Source organism: Lissotriton vulgaris, chromosome 2_1 (assembly GCF_964263255.1).
Source record: "Lissotriton vulgaris chromosome 2_1, aLisVul1.2, whole genome shotgun sequence".
Lineage (NCBI taxonomy): Eukaryota > Metazoa > Chordata > Amphibia > Caudata > Salamandridae > Lissotriton > Lissotriton vulgaris.
In genome coordinates, this window is record NC_141687.1 from 1,781,510,767 (window position 1) to 1,781,528,108 (window position 17,342).

General features: G+C 49.8%; 1 protein-coding gene across 1 annotated transcript in view; it reads right to left on the minus strand.

Annotated features, from left to right (window-relative positions):
• The window catches only part of LOC147733269 (sperm-specific sodium:proton exchanger-like), a 7,973,824-nt gene that overhangs the window by 5,469,568 nt on the left and 2,486,914 nt on the right, over window positions 1–17,342 (minus strand). The gene's annotated exons all lie outside the window — the stretch shown is intronic.

The window sequence follows — 17,342 nt, forward strand, 5'->3', positions numbered from 1 at the left end:
AGTAAGAGAGGACGAGTTACATTCACTCCTTGCACCACTGAGCCTGCACCTGTCCACCCTGCTGCCCTCAGTGCTGATTCAGTTGAGTTCCTGCGCCAGCTTTGTGCAGGCCAGACCGCCCTGCTCAATCCTTCAGTGACCATGATAGAAATTAGGCCAGGTGGTTGCCTACATGGAGGGCATACACTCTGACGTGGGTGGGCTACACCGTACAGTCCAAGCTTTGTCATCCGCAGTGACATCTGCCCTTCAATAAGCACATGCTCCCATTCCTGCTCAGGTGCATTTGTCCACCACTCAGTCAGTGGCCACATCAGATGACAGTGACCGTAAGTTCGCATGTGTCACAGACACGATACAGCAAAAGGAGCACACAGCAGACACAACCCAAGAGGTCCCACCTACAGACACCATCCCCACAGAAGATCATAGCCACCCCAGAATGCAAGAACAAGAGCCCGTCGGGAAAGAGCAAGGCCGAAAAAGCAATGAGGCTGAAATTAAGCCCACTTGCCTCAGAGGCATCACCATCAAAAGACTCTCCTGTCCCTAAAACTTCACGCAGAGTTAGGTGTCCAGTATCTGTGCCACTGAGGAGGTGTTGTATGGCAAGGGTACACCTAGGAAGGGCACAGGGCCACATCCCCCACCACATCAACTCCAATTCCAAGCCCAGTGAAGCAGGTGGAGAAGGGAACTGTAGGGGCCACCCCTGGCAAAGAGGCAAAGGAGGACACTGTAGGGACTACCTCTGGCAAAGAAACAAAGGGGGGCACTTTAGGCGGGACACTTGGCAAACAGGCAAAGGAAGGCACTGTAGGGGCCACCCCTGGCAAAGAGGCAAATTAGGTCACTGTTGGTGGGACGCCTGGCTAACAGGGGAAGGCAGTCCAGAGGCATAGCCAGACAAAGAGTTCTGCAGTATCCAGCACATCACCAGAGGTAGTGCCAGTGTCTGCACCTGATGTGGGACAGTTGGTGTGTGTGTCTGTTGTGTCAACACAAGTTCCCTTTAACCCCAAGACAGGGAAGCCATTTCATATTCCCAAAAAGTGGAATGGCACCCCTCAAACCTCTCCCACCCACACTGTGTCACAGGTCTGCATGATTCCACCTCCAAGTGCCACTATACCACCTGGTCCAAACAGCCCTCCAGCTTGTCAAACAACAGATAGCCCTACATCACCTGTGCCTATGTCTCCCCACTCAAGTGTTCCTGCCGTCCAGTACACACAGCCAACTCAAAGTCCACCTGACAGCCAAATGTGAGTGGCAGTCCCCCTCATACACCTGTCTCGCATACAGGTGTACTAGTCCTGCCCATTGTTTGCCACCTGGGTGTGTTGCTGGTCATGGAAGGGTACAGTCAAACACACTCACTTTGCAGCTTCTCATGTCCTGAATCCACATTTCTCCCTGGCCACTGATATTGACATTCACTGCTGTGTTGTACTCTCACCTGTGCCATGGACACTACCCTATTGCTCTGCTGTGTTGTACTCTCACCTGAGCCATGGACACTGGCCTTGTTGCTCTGCTGTGTTGTACTCTCACCTGTGCCATGGGCACTGGCGCTGTTGCTCTGCTGTGTTGTAGTCTCCCCTGTGCCATGGGCACTGTCCCTGTTGCTCTGCTGTGCTGTACTCTCCCCTGTGCAGCCTCTCACGTACTTACTGTGCCCCCTGCTATTGACACTGGCCCTGTTGCTCTGCTATGTTGGAATATCCCCTGTGCAGCCTCTCATGTACTTGCTGTGACACCTGCCATAGACACTGGCCCTGTTGCTCTGCTGTGATGGAGACTCCCCTGTGCCATGGACACTGGCCCTTTTGATCTGCTGTGTTGTACTCTCCCCTGTGCAGCCTCTCAAGTATTTGCTGTGCCACCTGCCATGGACACTGGAACTGTTACTCTGCTGTGTTGGACTCTCCCCTGTGCACCCTCCCATGTACTTGCTGTGCCACCTGCCATGGACACTGACCCTATTGCTCTGCTGTGTTGGAGTCTCCCCTGTGCCATGGATAGTGGCATTGTTGCTCTGCTGTGTTGTATTCTCCCCAGTGCAGCCTCTCAAGTACTTGCTGTGTGTAACGACCGGATTTTCGGACCAGATAGGATCAGCTCACCAAGACACCACCAACCCAGCCGAAACGTAACCACCTCCCTCCTCAGGACCCATCTATCCACGCACCTGGGTGCCTACCTGAGGATGGGGAACTCGCAATATACAAGCTCATATCATCAGAAATACCACTAAATCTATAGGGATTACTAGGAATACTCACTGATTACTAAGGACGTCCATGCCCTACACCACACTCATACCTTATAGTCTTGCGGCAACTCAGACCCAGACTATGCTACCCTCCTACTCATAGTGAAGGGGGCAGTTCCAATAACTTACCATTACACACTGACACACTTAGTGTTCTCTCTAGCCACAATCCTGTGGGTATAATCACCAGTTTCCCCCCTGGTGCTCTATATAATCTCCAAGCCACAATCCTGTGGGTATACACATCAGTTTCCCCCCTGATGCTCTCTATAATCTCCAAGCCACAATCTTGTGGGTATACACACTGACCACAATCAGTGCTCTCACTAACGTCGCTACACAACGACGATCACTTTCCTATGAATACCTTCAGCTCTCTCTCTCTATGTTGGGAAATTTCTCTCACAACTGGAAATGTCTCATATATTTTATGTGGTACAAGAATGGCCAAATTACACTGTGTACAACTTATTCTCTATTTCAAGGGCTCCTCTCTCCCTCATTATTCAGTTACCATTTCTTGATCAGGGGTAGCATCTGTTTACCGAATAGTACCTGACTAGAGGACAAGGTTACCTTTACTGTATAAAAACAAGAGGTACACTGGTTCACTAAGAACTGGGGTTCCTTTATTACAATAACATTAACAATATAACACTATACTATAACATATAGCCTGCAAAGGAAAATGGGAATAGACACATACACAATCTGCGGGGTTTCTGTAAAGCTTTATTACTATAACACATCCACATGTAATTGACTGTAAAAAGCTAAAGAGGGAATGGAATATACTGCACACCGCTGAAAGAAAAAGAATTAGCAATACAGTAAGGACAAGGTTAATGTTTAAATGGAAAGCAAACTATATTACAGGAAAGGTATCACCTTATTAGTATGAAGTCTTGCTCTAGCTGTCATCTGGGTTCCTCTCTCGTCTGTGCCTTAGCTCATCTCAGATCCTTCCCTGCACTCTTGAACACGCATCTGCGCTGATCACTCTGCACTGGATTCCTCTCCCCCACGAACTTTCTCCACCTTCCAGCTTCAGCCTAATAGTTTGTGCCACTCTGATAACCGTTCGCTCCACTAGCTTCTTCACTCTGTCTGATTATCTCAGCTCCAATGTCCAATTCACTCCAGCTGCTCCCACAGAATAATCCACGATATAACTCCAGTCTCTTCCAAAAGACATCACTTCAGACTCCAGCTGATCACAACTCCTTCTGATAAGTAACTGCTTCTGACTGCTTCCTTCAGTCCCAAACATCATCTCACTTCTCTCTGTTCAAAACACCATCTGCTCACAACTGCTTCTGACTTTTCTCTCTGGTTCCAACTCACTGACTGTCTGTCTGTCTTCTCTCTGTTCCAAGCATCAACTGTCTTCTTCTCTCCTCTGCTCCAACTGACTCACTCACAAACTGACCAACTGACAAACTGACTAACTGACTTCTCTCTGTTCCAAGCATCGACTGTCTTCTTCTCTTCTCTGCTCCAACTCACTCACTCCGCCTCTGTACTTCACTAATATAGAATGCTCTCTCCTCATGGAAAGTTCCAGCCAGCAGCCTCCTCCCACCTATTCCATGTACCAGGCTCCTTGCTCTAGACGCTCCCACAGTGACCAGCTGCTTGTTTCATCTGGAGACCTGAGTCCAGAGACACTTCCTGATTATATTCAGCTCTGGCCGGTTCTCTCCAGTTTGCAAAGGGTGAACAACACCTCATAACTAAAACATCACCTTTACCCTGCAAGCATCTCAGTCTGCAGGGACAGAAAGCAAAATGGAGTCTCTCTAGTTCTGGGCCTTGTAGGCCTGAGAAGGATTAAATAACACTTAGCTCTGCCAGAGTACATACACAAACCATACCAATATGTAATATAAAGGCAGGACTACAGGATCCACCCTCTACTATAGGTAGGATGATGAAAGGACACATTATTATGTCAAAGCCAATAGGCAATAGATGGATTAGAGTCAAGAATAAGGGATCTATCATCATATTAAGCAGCTATCCTCTAGTTTATGCTTCTAGGTCTGGAAAAAGGCCTGAAAAGGACCAACACAAGGCAAGAATAGAGATTCAGGATGGTAGCAAGCTTAAAAAGTCACCATCACTCAGAAATACAGCCAAAAATACGGTCACTACACTGTGCCACCTGAAAGGGACACTGGCCCTGTTGCCCTGCTGTGTTGAACTCTCCCCTGTACAGCCTTCCATGTACTTGCTGTGACACATGCCATGGACACTGGCCCTGTTGCTCTGCTGTGTTGTACTCTCACCTGTGCCATGGACACCTGCCTTGTTGCTCTGCTGTGCTGTACTCTCAACTGTGCAACATTGGCCCTGTTGCTCTGCTGTGTTGTACTCCCACCTGTGCCATGGACAATGGCCCTGTTGCTCTGCTGTGGTGGACTCTCCCCTGTGCCATGCCCACTGGCCTTCCTGTTTGTAGTTTGTCTGTGCAGATTATCTTGCATATGATCAGCATGTGGTGCCTTGCTCTTGTCTACTGTTGTTCTACACACACATCTGTGCAATATGTGAATAAAGACTGTTACTCCTGTTGGGTGTTTTGTCAGTGTCTTAGCTGATTAAAGTTCTTTTGGTGTGTACATTTGATTGCCTGTGTCCCATGTCACTTCAACATTGCCAAGCTCTTTGCACGCATCACATTTTTAGACAGGGGTGACAGGGTCTTCAGTCCATTCAGACACTGATACTTGTGTTTTCTGAGTTGGCTCTTTTAGCTGCCATGCAGGTCTCTTTTTAGTGGTTTGCTATTGTTGACTACATTGTTGCCATGTCAGGTTGGGGTACACTGCCAGAACAGGGTGTGATGCTGTGCACTGGTTTCCATGCAGGCTGGGCAATGTCATGATGTATGTGTGTTATTCCTGTATATGTGCCCAGCTGTGCATGTGTATGTTCATTTTGTGTTGGCCCTTAGTCCTGGTCCCCTGGCCTACATGAGATGTGTGCTCTTGGGTGGTGAGGAGGGGTGCAGTGTGAAGGGTGTGACTTTGTAGTGGTTATGGATGTGTGTGTGCCCCTGGATTGTGATACACACAAGTGTCACCCAGGAGTTGTGTGCCTGTTGTTTGGATTGTCCTGCCCTGTGTAAATGATTGTATGCACTTGTGTGAGTTGTTTGTTGTGCACTGTGCAGTGTGTTGGTGTGTCCATGCAGTTCTGTGTGAAACCTCCTTGTTGTTTTGGTCATTTATGAGTGTGCAAAGTGTGTGACTTGCACATTAATGTTTTGTTTGTTTGATCATCAATGTGTCTTGAGTGTGTTTGTGTAGACTGTGTGATAGAACCGGCTGTCTCTAGTTGGCAGAGGTATGCACTACTGACAAATAGGGACACACCTTCTCTAGTCAGGGCAAGGGGATCACACACTTAGATAACCCCTGCTTACCCCCTTGGTAGCCTGGCAAAGCAGACAGGCTTATCACAGAGGCAGTGTGTTAAGCATTTATGACCACATACAGTAATAAAGTGAATACACTACAAATGGACACGGCACAGTAGTATTATAAAAATAAGGATTTTCATATAAGGCTTAGCACAAGACCGAATAACGACAAAAATATACCACAATCTCAATAAATACTCTTGGAAGGAAAAAATAATAGTTCAAGTGTAGTTTCTTCTTAGCACAAAGTCTTTAGTATCAAAAGCAACTCTTCTTCTTTAAATCACAGTTCTTGGCAACAATGTAACCCACACGGGAGTCACACGACGTCAAGGCAAAGGGTTCCAAAGGGTTCGGCGTCGACCGCGAGGAGCGCTATGTCGAGCCCGGAGTCGCACAGACCCCCTCAACACAGCACCTTGGAAAAGCGAAGCACACGATGATCAGCGGCATCGAGATGTCCGGCGTCGCGTCTTCGGCGTCTATCCGGCCTCGCAGTCTGGGCGACCTGCAGCGGCGTCGACAGATGTCAGGCAGGAGCAGCACTCACGAGGTGAAGCAGGATACGGCGTCGGCGTCGATGTCGATGATGGCGTTGCAAGAGTGAGCAGCGCTCACGGCGTCGAGAGGGCTCGAGGGCGATGCGATCAGCAGCGGTGCAGACACGAGGTCACTTGGAGCTGGAGCCGAACTACCTACTCACTGGCGTTGCTGCTGGCGTCGATCGGGCCCGGCGGCCGGCGGCGAGGAAGCGGGACACTGGAGCCGTTACTCACGATGTCAAGCTGGATTCGGCGACGTCCGTCGGCGTCGAGATTGCTGGTTTCTTTCAGAGGTGCTGGATTCTCAAGTTCCAGCAACAATCACTGATGAAATCTTTTAGCCCTCTGACTTCAACAGGAGGCTGGCACTCTTCCAGCCCTTGGAGATTTTCTTTAGCAAAGCTTGAGAGTACACACTCAGTTCCTCTCTCCTGGTTCCTTGGCAAACATAAAGAAGCACTGCAGGATTCCCCCCAGCAAACAGCACACTGGCAGAAGGTGTAGGCACGTCCTTGGATCATCAGGCTTCTTGTCCTTGGTTCGGGGTTCCTTGTCAGAAGTGCTAAATTCTTGGTTTAGGGGTCCTTCTCTTATACCCCTTTTTGGCTTTGATCCCTTTGTCCATGCAGGGGAATTTCCCAACATCCTGGGTCTGTTGTGGGTGTAGCCAGGCAGAGGCACCTGGCCTATTTACTGAGCAGGGCTGGGTCCTCAGACGCCCAGCAGGAGGTGGAGCCAGCATTGTCACTGGCAGGAGCGGAGCTATCGGCCTCCTGGTAGGAGGTGGGGCCAGCATTGTATCAGGCATGGCAGGCTATCAGGAACTACTCTCCCCCTACTCTCAATGCAAATGTCCCACTCATCCCACACTGACTCATTCAGACATCTGGAGCCACCCAGCTCCCATCACACACACACCAAACCAGCAGAAACCAGAAATAGTTAGACAAGAAAATAGCCACTTTCTAAAAGTGCTATTTTCAAACCCAGAGTCCAAAAACCATCCACACAAATGGATGCGTTATCAAACCCCGAGTTCAGGGATACCAAACTCGACATTGCACCATGCTCCCGAGCCAGCTGGGATCATAGCATTAATAATCCTGGCAGCCCATTCTAACTAATGGAGAGCAGGTTACCTCGCAATAGTGAAAAACGAATATGGCTGTAATTCACTATTAGGGCAGGCCAACTTGGTCAGGCTTGTCCTACCTTATACTTACAATGCACCCTGCCCGTGGGCCTACCATAGGGGTGACTAACATGAAGTTAAGGGAAGGTTTAGGGACTGGCAAGTAGGTGTACTTGTGCAGTCAGCGTGACAGTACCAGACTGCACGTAGGTCTAGCAATGGCAGACCTTCAGACATACTTTTACTAGGCTGCTCTTGTGGGTGGCACAATATGTGCTGCAAGCCACGAGCAGCATTTGTATTTACATGCCCTGGCACTCCTGGGGCACTAGACTAGGGACTGATAGTAAACCAAATAAGCCAAACATGGAATTCAATCAATACAGCAATTTTACATAGAGAGCACTTGCACTGTGGCACTGATCAGCAGTGGCACAGTGCCCAAAGCGATATACCAGCAAAAACATTGTAAAGAGAGGAGGCAAACAGAAAAAAATGGAGGAGAGACTCAAGCCAATGATCTCAGGTCTAACACTGTGTGACCCTGCTGCTCCTCACTGGCATGGTTTGTGTGTTTCTCTTGCATTGCAGGCACATCGTGCCTTTTCTCCTCCTGTATTGCATGGTGTGTGTGGTGTGATGCCATCCCCTATGTGTGCCACTTGTGCCTAGCCATTGTGGGTCTGCACTCCCTCTATTTGTGTATGGTACACCCCTTACATGTCTACTACTGACATGCAAGTCGGTTGACTTTGATGTCAGCTGTCCCCTTTGTTTACATGTGTATGTGCCTCCCCATCACTTCATTTGTGAGACTGTGCCTTGGGGTGCAGTTCTTGGGTCAAGAGTGATGTTCCACTCTGGACATTGCCCCAATGGTTTATGTGTGCTGTTCTTGTGCTATTAATGAGTCATGATTGCTCATGTGTATGCCAGCTGTTTGTGATGCCCAGTGCTCCGGTCAAGATGGTTGTGCTCTTGATTCCCAGAGTGGTGCATCTGTTGTTGTTGTGTGGGTTGTCTGTGTGTTGACTGTGGTATTGCTTTACTTTCTGAGTGTGCTGTTGTTTTTGTGCTGTGCTGATTTGTGGTGTGTGTGTTGAGGTTGTGTCAGTCATGTCTGTGTGTATCTGTTGTGCTTGTTATGCACACACTGCTTGTTGTGCATGCAGTGCTTTGTGTATGTGGACTTCCCCTGATGTCCGGTGGTGTTTGATGATTTGTGCTTGCTTGTTGCTGTGCTTGTTGCTGTGCATGTGGGTGCACAGGATGGGCATCTGGCCTGTGACTTGATGGGGTGTGTTGTTGTGTGTTTGGGGTGGTGTGTTCCTGTGGTCTTTGTGCCCTGCCCATGCCTTTCTAGTGGCCTTGCCTTCTGCATTGTGCGCATGTGCTGACCACGACGGTGACGTGACCGCGAACGGGACGGTGCTGCTGGTTCGTGGTCGATGTGTGTCCCGTATGCAGAGGGGTGACTTGGTGGCAGGTGGGTAATGTGTGGGTGCTCTTGTGGATGTGTTGTGACCCCCAGCAGGGTGTCTGTGGTGGAACTGGACCCTGTGTCACCCCATGTGTTGTGTGTTGTATTTGTGTATTTGCGTACCTGCGGCGTCTTACAAGGTGGCCCATTTGATGGTAATTCTGTAGCAGGTACATGACCGGATGGATATGTAGAGCTGGGTCCATGGCATAAAAGATCGGGAGGAGAGGACTGGGTCTCAGCTATGGCTCTCCGCTGTCGAGTTTTTGCTGTCTCTGTTTGAGCGGTGTCTCCGCTGCTGTGCGTCTGCCTCTTTGGGCCATCCTAATTTGTGGAGCGGGGCGGGGCGATGAGTCTCCATTGGCTCCCACCACTGTGGTGGCAGGCGCACTTTGATGGCAGTGCACGTTGCTCCGGGGGGGTCGGGAAATGACCTGTGTTTTGATATACTAATATGGCGGACGTGAGTACCGCTGCTCGGGGGCGGAAAAAGGCTTTTTTCTGCCCCGCCAACACCGTGGTGGTGCCACCGCCCGACATCCTAATGGACCCCTCTGTCATCTCGTATAAATACTTTGGATAATGTTGTATCATCAGTTATTGACATTGTTCAAAATGAAGTGTCTACTTTGTATCATGGTCAGAATCAGCTGTGTTGAGTTATGCAATTTGGTTGGACCTCACAAACTCTTAAAAATGGGAGGGTTCCATGGGATTATCTGAATGCTTCCACTCTGATTTTACCATTTAATTTGTCAGATTAACTAAAACTTGAGTCAAGGAAAAGCGCAATATACACTATTTTACACATTGAGAAACTAGAACAGTTACCATTTTCATTGGCAGAAACTGATTCAGCGGTGTGGTTGATCCAAGGGGTTATTTCATTGCCAATCTCACTTTCCCAATTTACAGCTCGCATGAAACACTATCCTGTAGGTAGACATGAGCCACTTGGTAGCAGTTATATTCATGAATTGTGGTCCTTACCATTCACGCTCCATTGTCAGCGAGTCGACAAGGAAGTTTTCCTCACAGGAGAGGATTGTGATTCTACAGTAGGACACTCCCTTGTCGGTAAGCAAGTAAAACTTCACAGTGCCTGCAACGTTTCATCCCTTAATTTGGCTTGTTTTTCTAAAGGGACCACGGACCCAGATATTATTCCCACACTGACTCTGCTTTTTAACGGCAATTATCTAATTCTAAATAACCAAAACTGCTGTGGATTATGTGCAGGCATCCCGAATACAGTAACAGTTTCACAATATGTAACATGTAACGGCACATCCTGCTCCGGCCCTAGACGGATTGTAGCTAGTTCACTGTGGCCTTCCATTCCTTCTTTGAAAACAGATTTCAATAAGCTAAGACTCAAAGCACTATTCTTTTCACAAGAAAAGGCTCTGACATCAGCTCATGAGACCTATGAATTATGGGTGGCAAGAACATCAAGTGAGATTCAGTCACTGCTAAACCCAAATCTCCCCCTGCATTTTAGAGAATTAATTCACCAAAAATGTAATGCATCTGATACAGCAGGACTAGCCCACTTTTTTAGGCTGTGGGATCCAGCCTTGTCACCTCATTTTAAGATTATTTTTGGAGTAATCCCAGCTATTATTCTTTCTATTTTTTCCAGTGTATTCTGAGGGTTTCCCTGCAAATTATTACTTCTTCTGCTGCTCTGTAATGGGTGCTCGACATGCGGTACTGTCGAGCCAGTACCAGTTGCAGCTGTACTGTGATAGGATGCAGCAGATTTTTGGTTTAATGCCATTGGAGCTTTTGCCATCCACTATTGGCTGTCCTTCCATTACGCCAACTTCACTTGCATGCAACCTGTTTTCTACTGCCTCCAGTGTCCTTTGAAATGGGCCCTGGATGTCTGCCTGTACACTAAGGCACACGCTGACCTGGATTATTAAATGTTGATTGGTCCATTGATGTCCATGACGAGAACTGTTCTGTGGGTAGGCGCTTTGTGTACAATCCTATACCTGGACCATCAGCAGACTCGAGTACCTGTGCTCAAGCACAGTACCTCTTGGATCCGAGTATCGTCAAGGTCAACACAGGTTGCCCTGAAATGCTCCTGACTGTCTGTGGATATGAGTAGCACGTCTGCTCATTTGAATTTCTTAATTGAATGGCGTATCTTTTTAATATTGAAGGTTCTGACAGCTTGTTGGAGCTTAGGGCATTCCACTTATCCCTCAAAGTTTTTGGCCAAGAAGATATGCTGTGAATGGATACCGTGATTCCACTTTGGATTTGAATTGCAATGTGGCCCTTAACCAAGACGCTTTGCCTCTGCTTACCTCTGATTTCTGTTTTAGACCAGGGCTACTGACCTGACAAAGGGGAGGGTGTCACTTAGCCAATGGTGACATTGTCTTCTTCTCTAAGTTAGCAGTAGCACGCTGCAGACTGTCTGCTGCTTTGCATACGTTACTACACAAGTTTATTTAGCAAATGCCTCTTTTGCCATTTTCACATGAGAACCTATCACTGTGTACACACGTACTGGTTCCTGGGATTTAGTCTGAACATTGTGAGCAAGATTGATCAAGAATGCCCCTTGTTGTTCAGGGCTGTACCACGACTCCCACCATTATCCCAGCCCCACAGCCTACCAAGATGGAGCGCCACCCCAACACCACCCAGAAGCATGTGTCAGCCATTGCACTGTTCTCCCTCACCTAGCAGGTAGGTAGCCATCTCTCTGTACTGGCTGTTTGTGGGTGGGAGACCGGCATCACTACCCACTGCACTAATGGCATGCAATGCATCAATACCTGACATGTACGAGTAATTGATATTCCTCTGCACCAGGAAATAACACCCAGTATTGCACTTAACAATAATAGTGAAGTTGTCTCAATTGTGTAGTGTACAGACAGCGGATGGCACGCAGCTAACAGAATACTTGCACAGTGCCCGACACTGACCATTCCCCATCTAATCCACAGGTGATGAAGAACTCGCTGCTGAGGACAACAACGACCAGCAGAGCCAGTCTCCACCCCGGTACATGGACTCTCGGATGTTGACTTCCAGGATAGTTTGGACGATGAGCTCCAGGCCGGCCCATCTGTTGTGCTAAGGACCAACAGGTCCCAGGACCCCATCCTCCCTACCACCACATCTGCTGCAACAACAACAGCACAGCAGACCCCTGCAGTCACGGTTTGTGCCTCCACCGCTGCCACCTCCGCCACCACCACAGGCACCCTCCCTGTCCCAGGGGATGACCAGGACACACCACCAACTCTGAAGGGTAGGGAGAGTGTGCGGGGACCCACAGTGGCGAGGCAACAGGTCCATGGAGGCAGGGCAGGTGGGAGAGCCAGGGTCACACACAGACCTCAGGAGGTTGGCACACCATCCCTGGACCACTTCACCAGAGTCATTGGGGCATATATGAACAGGTCCAGGGACAAAGTGGCCGATCTGACGAATTACTACGTGAGCTCATCCTGCTGATGAGGTCCATCGACACACACATTGGTCAAATGGTGGACCTCATGGCCCAGCAAGTTGTGTTGCTGAGGGACAGGCCTACGTACCAAACAACACCTCCACCCCCTTCTCTTGCGCTGCAGGATGACAGTGAACCATCCACCCCTGTGGCCACAGAGAGGGTTGAGTCCTCAGACGCCCCTGGCCATGCAGCAGGCCCCCACGCCAAAGCGATCAAGGGGCCGTCCAAAGAAGAGCCTGGGAGTCTCTGGAGGCAAAGCACCAGCCACCAGCCAGTGCGAGAAATGCGCATGCGTGGGCGCCCGCGCATGCGCATTTGTTAGGAAGACTTGACGAGAAACTAGGAAGAGGGAGCCCCAGGACGCCGCATGTGAGGTAAGTCATTTTAATTTATTTAACAATGTTTTAAATACTTGCCAGGGCATTTACAAGAGGGCGGGAAGGAGGCGGGTGGCAGGCTACTTCGCTCCACCATGGCCTGTGCGTAGTGTTGCCTACTTCGCCTACTTTGCGAATCTCGAAGTACTACGCACACTCCGTGAACGGAGCGAAGCATGATGCCCACCCCTAGTGTGAATGGTGTTGGGTAGTAGCGACGAGGCTGTAGGCGGGGCTCCAACAGATCAAAAAAGGGACTTCAGTGTTGTTTTGTCAAGGCGGAATTTGCGAATGATCGCTATATCCTCCATGTCCTTCAGCACTGTCAGCTGACGTATGAGATTAGGCCTCCTCCTAGTTGAGATGTAAATGGACAAATGACAATGAAAACCATCATGAGGTGGCCACAGCACATACCGTTAGGGATGTCACGGAAAACAAAAGACTGCCATGAGCGATGCGTGGCACACCAGGTTACATGGGTGGACATTTGAGACACACAGAGGGCACACCTCTCCATTTACAATACACAAGTGTCGCAAACAACACATAGGTGAATGGGAATGCACACGTACAGAACCCCACATTCCACATGTGCACACCTCGTACCGTACTATTTACAAAAGTGTGTAAAATGACCATTATTGTCTCATACCAATCTGCTGTATCTGTCACACCTCATTAGATCATGTGAACTTGTCACACATCCAGATACCAATGATCACAGTAAATCTGTCACTTGTTTGCATGAGCTTATAGGGTAGCACAGGTAGGTAACAACACCATACAGTGAGGCAAGCCTTGCCATGGTCAGCACTGACCCACAAGACATTGATTTGTCATACATTATTGACATCAGCTTAACACTGTGAAGCATCATCAAGCAGCAAATGCATATGTGACAATGCAGGGACCACAGAACAATGTGCATCACACATAACGTGCGACCACATGTGCATTATATGGAATAATGGCATTGTGTGCACAATGATGTGCCCTTAACTATGTTGCTGCTGTGTACTGATGCAGTGTTCACGATGGACATTGCCGTTAAATGTGCCGAAATTTGCGGTAGCTGCCGCCAGGCAACTGCGGTGTGACACCAGCGCCACCCCCTTCACAAGTGCGGTAGTCATTGGCATGGAGACATGGGTAGATAGCGGTGGGCATGCTCCGCCACCCAAATCGCGGTAGCTACCGCCTGGCAAGGGCGGTGTGACACCAGCGCCACCCCCTTCACAAGTGCGGTAGCCATTGGCATGGAGACATGGGTAGTTGGCGGTGGGCATGCTCCGCCACCCAAATCGCGGTAGCTACCGCCTGGCAACTGTGGTTTGAAACCAGCACCACCCCCTTCACAAGTGTGGTAGCCATTGGCATGGAGACATGGGTAGATGGCGGTGGGCATGCTCTGCCACCCAAATCGCGGTAGCTACCACCTGGCAACGGCGGTGTGACACCAGCACCACCCCCTTCACAAGTGCGGTAGCCATTGGAATGGAGACATGAGTAGATGGCGGTGGGCATGCTCTGCCACCCAAATCACGGTAGCTACCGCCTGGCAATGGCGGTGTGACAACAGCACCACCCCTTCACAAGTGTGGTAGACATTGGCATATAGACATAGGAGTCATCGAAAATCGCGGTAGCTACTGCCTGGCAACGGTGGTGTGACACTGCCATAAGGCACTGCCAATGGGAGCGATGATTGCGGTGGCATGATGCAGTTTTTAAAGTCGCGAAAGGCGTGCTTCACCACCACGGAGGCGGTCATTGGATGAGTTTGAAAGATGCACCATCGCAGTAGCGCACCCCGGGTCCCTGCGGTGCATCACCACCATAGAGCATTGCTTACTGCCAATGGGAGCGATGATTGCGGTGGCATGATGCAGTTTTGAAAATCGAGGAAGGTGTCCTCTGCCATTGTGGAGGCGGTCATTGGATGCTTTTGAATGAGGCAGACCTGGAAAACCAATTGTTGCAGCTTTGCACCTTACAAACGACCCCAGGGGGCTATAAATCTGTGGGAGTGAGCCTCAATTGTCCACTGTTCACAGAGCCTGCTGCCTGGGACCCTATCCTGCGGCTGCCTGAAGTACCTGCTGCCTGGGACCCTCTCCTGCTGCTGCCTCAGGTGCCTGCTGCCTAGGACCCTCTCCTACTGCTGCCTGAAGTGCCTGCTGCCGGGGACCCTCTCCTGCTGCTGCCTGAAGTGCCGGCTGCCTGGGACCCCTCACCACTCACTTCAACTACAGGTCTTCCATGTCCACAGGGATGGCAAGGACAGAGAACATCCGTGCCAGTCCATTCACAAGTGAGGAGCTGGAGGTCCTAGTGGAAGAGGTGCTGACACAGTACCCAAGGCTGTATGGTGGCCCTAATGTAGTGGTAAGTCATGATTAAGGGAGCTGTAGGGCAGGGGGGTGTCAAACATGTAGTTGTGCTGCTACAGCATATGCCGGAGGGTGTGGGGTTGTGTCATACACTGACAAACAGTCTCCAGGGTGAGGGAGTGTGCGTGTCCCAATGTCACTGTTTTCCCTGCCTGCAGTTGTGTGTGTGAGTGGAGTGTGTTACTTTGTCAGTCATACAGAGCCAGAGGATATTGGACATGTAGGTGCCAGGACAGTAATTGCTCGGGTGAATGTTTTTGTGTGCCGCTGTTATCCGACTCAGTGTGAACCCAGAGACTAGGCCCAGTGACTTCCCACCTAAATGAGAACACATCACCAAAGTTACATGGTCCTTGCTCCTGTTCATTCACACTGAATAGTAGATATGCACCTTCTAAGCATCGGATATTAGCACATGAACAGACTTCAGTAGATGGATATTTTGTTGGTGAGTCCATGTGCCCCGAGGCCATACACATGACAAACACATATGTTCATAGGACATGCTCATTGAACGCTGCCCAGTCATGCTCACAGTGCTTCTAGACACAGACACAGATAGATATGTGATGGATGCAGTGGGCAGACATGCATGGGACTGGTGATGTCTGCTAGCCACTGAGGGGGTTCAGTGCAGTCATCCTGCATGTGTGTGAGATTATCAGGTACCCTCTACACCTTCATGTATGCATGCAATCATATATGTTTGGCCCATGCAGAGTGCACTTGTGAGGTGTCCCCCAGATTGGGTTGGAGGGAGATTACAGTAGGTCCTGAGCCTGTTTCTTGTTACTGTACTGATAGATGTTGGTACATGACACTGTGTCACAGGTCATTTACCCTTCTTTTTTTCCATACCTGCAGCTCAAGGGACACCAGCATAAGGCCGTGTGGAGGGCCATTGCAGCAAAGGTGCAATCCCTGGGGGCATTTAACCGATGACACACCCAATGCCACAAGAGGTGGGACGACATCAGCCGGCTGGCAAAGAACGTGGCTGAGATGACATTGGGGCTGGAACCGCGCACTGGGCGTTTGGCACGGCACATCATAACACCCCTGATGGTCCGCATATTGGCAGTGACTAATCCGGAGCTGGATGCACGTCTGAAGGAGCATCGCCAGCAAGGCAGGGGTGAGTATTTGGAGAGGGTGATTGTGGCTGGGAGCGGATGCATGTGTACAGGGCCTGTGGCAGCGGTGGCCCATGTGATGTTCTTGTGTTGGTGCTGTGCTGTGTCATGTGAGTGGCTGCTGGGATGTGTGCTAGTGTCAGGCATGGGGCCAAACTGGCCTTACAAAACTGATCCTCCCTGCTTACTTTCTCATAGCCAGATGTTAGGATCCACATGGTCATTCAGCATTGGGACAGTGTGGGGAATCTATTAGGGGGTGAACAGCAGGGTCCCCAATCTGAGTGTGACTTCATGTATGCCTACTTTGCATGCACCATGATCGTTGAGGCCCACACATCTGACAAAAAGGTGACCCAGAGTACCACATGGTGCTTGGTATGGCCTACTTGGCATTGTGGACTGTCATGTCCTAATAGGTGTGTGTGTGGTCCCCTCATGTTCCCTGAAGGTCTGTCAGTGCCAATGAGTGTTGGGAATTGATAGGTGTGGGTAGGGCAAGTTGTGTGTCTGCTACACTTCATCCACGGGCATGGTGTTGTGCTGTGTAGCTATCTACATGGCTCAGTCATGGCAGATATTCAGGGTTACAGGCACTGTTGTGGTCTAAGTAGTGTGCTGCTGCAATGTGATTGCAGGGTGTGGTGGTCACCATGTTGGTTTGGGCATCCCCTGTACTGCATTGATTGGATTGCTTTATCCTGATGATGACACTAAGACAACCCTGCCTCTCTCTCTCATTCAGAATCGCCATTGGACACGGAGTACAGGAGCCGGAAACAAGTGGTGGTGAGAGTAGCACCACAGCTGCACCGGAGGCCAGTGACACACACCCCACCAGCGCATCTGAGGGGGACCGTAGTATGGAGGAGGAATCCATGGCTGAGACACAGAGTTCTACATCATCTGATGCCAGCGGTGATGCATCCATGTTGGCAGACACAGGGGATGGGGAGTCTGCAACAACATCTACCACTCAGTGGCAAGTGTCCAGCATCCCATCCACTTCATCTGGTGCTGCCCGAGTCCGTGTCAGTAAGAGAGGACGAGTTACATTCACACCTGGCACCGCTGAGCCTGCACCTGTCCCCCCTGCTGCCCT